Source organism: Bos taurus, chromosome 22, assembly GCF_002263795.3.
Source record: "Bos taurus isolate L1 Dominette 01449 registration number 42190680 breed Hereford chromosome 22, ARS-UCD2.0, whole genome shotgun sequence".
Taxonomy (NCBI): Eukaryota; Metazoa; Chordata; class Mammalia; order Artiodactyla; family Bovidae; genus Bos; species Bos taurus.
The window spans coordinates 29,004,858-29,010,857 of record NC_037349.1 but is presented as its reverse complement, the minus strand read 5'-3'; positions in this window follow the sequence as shown (position 1 = coordinate 29,010,857).

The window sequence follows — 6,000 nt, the reverse complement described above, 5'->3', positions numbered from 1 at the left end:
TTTCACTGTTGGCTCAAAACTTTGACCGATAAATAAAATCTCCGTCCCCAGAAAGTATTCCACAACATGACTTCTGAGCATATTCTGTCCTGTAGCAGGCTTGGGAACTCTTCTCTGAAAATACTGTGTTCCACCTGGAAACATGCAGGGCAGCCTGCTCTAAGAGATCCTAAGGGCAAGGGTGGCTGGAGTTTGAATGCCCTCCATTTCCTGTTAGGTTCCCTCGTGGATGCCCCTCTTCTGCATTCCTCTGCTTTGTCGTGTGTCTGAATTTATCAGTCAACCAGACAGGTCCATACAGAAGCCAAAGAAAAGAACAGCCAATCAGAGCCCAGGAACACCCTCCCTCTCTTCCCTGGGAGGTACAAGGACCCCCAGGTCCTCTATGATAAACTATACTGCTGTCAAGGAGTTTATGAAGGGATAGAGCAATGTGGGGAGTGAAACGTAGTCAAAATCTGGATACACTGAGAAAGGAGAGTGAAAGAATTTACTGATGTATCCATATAAGGACTACAAGAAAAACAGGAGTCAAGGCTGACTTTAAGATTTTGGGACTGAGATGAGAAGAAGTGAGTAGTCATGAATCAGATGAGGCAGACTATGGAGAATAGCTGAACACTTTAGGGCTGAGGTGCTTATTAGGTATGCAAGGTGTACTTGGTTTTCTATTGCCACATAACAACTTTCCACAAACTGAGCAACCTGAAGCAACCCATGAGCCCAGTTCTGTAGGTCACAGGCCAGGCAGATTCGGAGGTTTGTCTGTTCAGGGTACCAGGAAGCTGAGGTCCAGGTGTTAACTGAGCTGGATTCTTATCTGAGACTCTAAGGAAGAATTGAATTCCAAGGTCATTTTCCTTGCTGGGAGGTTTCAACTCCATGTCCTTATAAGCCAGAGGCCCCTGTTTCCTTGTGGCTGCCAGCTGAGAGCCACTCTTAGCTTCTAAAAGCTGCTCACTTTCCTTGCCATGCACCTTCCTTCATCTTCAAGTCACAAAGGCTGAGTCAAATCCACCTGCTTTGCACCTCTCATTTGCCTGCCACCAGCCAGAGAAAGGAATGGCAAACAGCTTCAGTACTCTTGCCTTGAGAACCCCATGAACAGTATGAAAAGGCAAAATGAGAGGATACTGAAACAGGAACTCCCCAGGTCGGTAGGTGCCCAATATGGTACTGGAGATCAGTGGAGAAATAACTCCAGAAAGAATGAAAGGATGGAGCTAAAGCAAAAACAATACCCAGTTGTGGATGTGACTGGTGATAGAAGCAAGGTCCGATGCTATAAAGAGCAATATTGCATAGGAACCTGGAATATTAGGTCCATGAATCAAGGCAAATTGGAAGTGGTCAAACAGGAGATGGCAAGAGTGAATGTCGACATTCTAGGAATCAGCGAACTAAAATGGACTGGAATGGGTGAATTTAACTCAGATGACCATTATATCTACTACTGTGGGCAGGAATCCCTTAGAAGAAATGGAGTAGTCATCATGGTCAACGAAAGAGTCTGAAATGCAGTACTTGGATGCAATCTCAAAAACGACAGAATGATCTCTGTTCGTTTCCAAGGCAGACTATTCAATATCACAGTAATCCAAGTCTATGCCCCAACCAGCAATGCTGAAGAAGCTAAAGTTGAATAGTTCTATGAAGACTTACAAGACCTTTTAGAACTAACACCCAAAAAAGATGTCCTTTTCATTATAGGGGACTGGAATGCAAAAGTAGGAAGTCAAGAAACACCTGGAGTAACAGGTAAATTTGGCCTTGGAATACAGAATGAAGCAGGGCAAAGGCTAATAGAGTTTCGCCAAGAGAACGCACTGGTCATAGCAAACACCCTCTTTCAACAACACAAGAGAAGACTATACACATGGACATCACCAGATGGTCAACACCGAAATCAGATTGATTATATTCTTTGCAGCCAAAGATGGAGAAGCTCTATACAGTCAGCAAAAACAAGACTGGGAGCTGACTGTGGCTCAGATCATGAACTCCTTATTGCCAAATTCAGACTTAAATTGAAGAAAATAGGGAAAACCATTAGACCATTCAGGTATGGCCTAAATCAAATCCCTTATGATTATACAGTGGAAGTGAGAAATAGATTTAAGGGCCTAGATCTGATAGAGTGCCTGATGAACTATGGAATGAGGTTCGTGACATTGTACAAGAGACAGGGATCAAGACCATCCCTATGGAAAAGAAATGCAAAAAGGCAAAATGGCTGTCTGGGGAGGCCTTGCAGATAGCTGTGAAAAGAAGAGAAGCAAGAAGCAAAGGAGCAAAGGAAAGATATAAGCATCTGAATGCAGAGTTCCAAAGAATAGCAAGGAGAGATAAGAAAGACTTCCTCAGCGATCAATGCAAAGAAATAGAGGAAAACAACAGCATGGGAAAAACTAGAGATCTCTTGAAGAAAATTAGAGATACCACGGGAACATTTCATGCAAAAATGGGCTCGATAAAGGACAGAAATGGTATGGACCTAACAGAAGCAGAAGATATTAAGAAGAGGTGGCAAGAATACACAGAAGCAGTTTACAAAAAAGATCTTCACGACCCAGATAATCACGATGGTGTGATTCCTCATCTAGAGCCAGACATACTGGAATGTGAAGTCAAGAGGGTCTTAGAAAGCATCACTACGAACAAAGCTAGTGGAGGTGATGAGATTCCAGTTGAGCTATTTCAAATTCTGGAAGATGATGTTGTGAAAGTGCTACACTCATTATACCAGCAAATTTGGAAAACTCAGCAGTGGCCACAGGACTGGAAAAGGTCAGTTTTCATTTCAATCCCAAAGAAAGGCAATGCCAAAGAACACTCAAACTACCGCGCAATTGCACTCATCTCACATGCTAGTAAAGTAATGCTCAAAATTCTCTAAGCCAGGCTTCAGTAATACATGAACCGTGAACTTCCAGATGTTCAAGCTGGTTTTAGAAAAGGCAGAGGAACCAGAGATCAAATTGCCAACATCTGCTGGATCATCGAAAAAGCAAGAGAGTTCTAGAAAAACATCTATTTCTGCTTTATTGACTATGCCAAAGCCTTTGACTGTGTGGATCACAATAAACTGGAAAATTTTGAAAGAGATGGGAATACCAGACCACCTGACCTTCCTCTTGAGAAACCTATATGCAGGTCAGGAAGCAACAGTTAGAACTGGACATGGAACAACAGACTGGTTCCAAATAGGAAAAGGAGTACGTCAAGGCTGTATATTGTCACCCTGCTTATTTAACTTGTATGCAGAGTACATCATGAGAAATGCTGGGCTGGAAGAAGCACAAGCTGGAAGCAAGATTGCCGGGAGAAAAATCAGTAACCTCAGCTATGTAGAAGACACCACCCTTATGGCAGAAAGTGAAGAACTAAAAAGCCTCTTGATGAAAGTGAAAAAGGAGAGTAAAAAAGCTGATTTAAAGCTCAACATTCAGAAAACTAAGATCATGGCATCTGGTCCCATCACTTCATGGGAAATAGATGGGGAAACAGTGTAAGACTTTATTTTGGGCTCCAAAATAACTGCAGATGGTGATTGCAGCCATGAAATTAAGACTCTTACTCCTTGGAAGGAAAGTTATGACCAATTTAGATAGTATATTCAAAAGCAGAGATATTACTTTGTCAACAAAGTTTCGTCTAGTCAAGGCTATGGTTTTTCCAGTAGTCATGTATGGATGTGAGAGTTGGACTGTGAAGAACGCTGAGCACTGAAGAATTGGCGCTTTTGAACTGTGGTGTTGGAGAAGACTCTTGACAGTCCCTTGGACTGCAAGAAGATCCAACCAGTCCATTCTAAAGGAGATCAGTCCTGGGTGTTCATTGGAAGGACTGATGCTAAAGCTGAAACTCCAATACTTTGGCCAGCTCATGCTAAGAGTTGACTCATTGGAAAAGACCCTGATGCTGGGAGGGATTGGGGACAGGAGGAGAAGGGGATGACAGAAGATGAGATGCCTGGATGGCATCACCAAGATGATGGATGTGAGTTTGGGTGAACTCCGGGAGTTGGTGATAGACAGGGAGGCCTGGCGTGCTGCAATTCATGGGGTCGCAAAGAGTCTGACATGACTGAGCGATTGAACTGAACTGAACTGAGCCAGAGAAAACTGCCTTTAAAGTGCTCTTGTGATGAGATCAGGTCCAGGTGGATAATCTCCCTTTTTTAAGGTCAAAGGTATCTTGTAAACTAATCTAATCACGAGAGTAAAATCCCTTGTATTCTCAGTCTAGGAGAATCTTCAGATGAGTGCACACTGGGATGGGGGCAGGGGCAGAAAATCTTGGAGGCTTCCTTAGAATCCTGCCTGCCACCCAAGTGGAAACATGGTAGAGACGGTCTCCTTCAGACAGTCTCCTTCCAGGGCTGAAGGATGGAATGGGAGGGGCAGAAGACAAGCCCATCTGGAGCTCTTTAGCCTCTGGAACCTAGAGCACTCGGGGAAGAAAGCCTGGCCCTTTGAAGCCGCCCTACAGAGCCATGTCTCTGAGCCTCACAACAGGCCTGCCTGCCAGTCCTCCTGCACGGGCCCTGAGGCATCTTGGCTGCAGCATCCCCATGTCTGGCAGGTGAGTCAACATTTGGCTTCTCTCCTGGGCTTTCTTGGAAAGGGCTATGTTCCAGGTTGGCAGCTGTGCTGGCGGGGAAAGAGAAAAGAGAAAAGCCAAGTTCCGGGGGCCTTGCTGCCAGGCAGGACACCTGGGCCTTCTCCCTTGCAGCCACTGAAAATGATGGGAGGAAATTTTACTATCATTCCAGGGAAGCTGGAGCAATAGGAAAGCAGAACGCAAGTGGAGTCAGATGGGTAACTTAGCCTCTCAATGTCCCTATCCATAAAATGGGGACAATCATTAGTAGCTACCCTACTGGGGTTGTGACAATTAAACAGCATGGTATCTGTAAATCATTTAGCACAGTGACTGGCATATAGAGAGTACCAATAAAGCTTGCACAATGGATACTATTAACTGAAGAAGAAAGAACTGGCACAGTTCAACCAGATGAGGTTAAAAAGGAGGAAGGGATGGAAGGGATTAGGTAAAGAGGTCAAGGGGATAGCCAACTCCCTTTACAAGAAACTTTCAAAATATTGGAATGCAAGTTAGTTGTTTCCATAAAGACCTTTGAATTTGCAAGGGACAATTACTAAACTTCAAAGCATGATGAATTTTGATTGGGCAATGTGGTAAATCTGGATAATGATGTTACTCCTGGGTAGCCAGATAGGTTTTCTACTTCCTGTAGAAATTTAGGAGGGAAAAGAGGGACAAGCAAGGGGCAGATTACTGTGTGGGTATGTCGCATGCTGCATTTGGTTGCAAGGAATAGAAATCCACCCAAGTTAGCTGTGGAGGGTAACATGTGAGCATTAACAGTGGGTTCGCCCAATCCTTCCATACTTACCAGATTTCTCTGCTGCATTCTGAGGACTTCATTCTTCATCTCTACCTGCAATCTCATTCAGCAAGAAGTGAGTCTTTGTGGAGAAACAAAGCAAAGACAGCTTACACTTAGGACAGCATAGTGGCGGGGAGAATAAAGATCATAGCCTCTCCTCCAACATTGCACCAAGGAGCTGAGAGTTCCCTGAGTTTACATAAGGCTCTTATCTGACATGGCCCACCAAACCCCATCAGCTGTCCAGTTTGCAGTGATGTGTCTCATGGATAACACCCTTCCCTCCTCTAATGACCAGGACAATGCCTCCCAGGACAGAGGGGCCCATGGAGACTGCTGGACCCACTGAGTGGTATAAGATCTCACTCCTTATCACATTGGATAAGCTGGGACCAGTTTTGAATCCCCACTGAGTGGAAACTTTAACGATGCTTATTCTAAAGATGCAACAGGCAATCCCACGGACACCCAACAGTAGGAAACTGAGGTAGCCAGGCCCTGCCACTGCGTGAAGGTCAGCTCGTTTCCCCATTTCCCTTTACAGATTGGCATGCTCTCTGTCTGCCTTTTTAAGAGAGTGCAGGTGA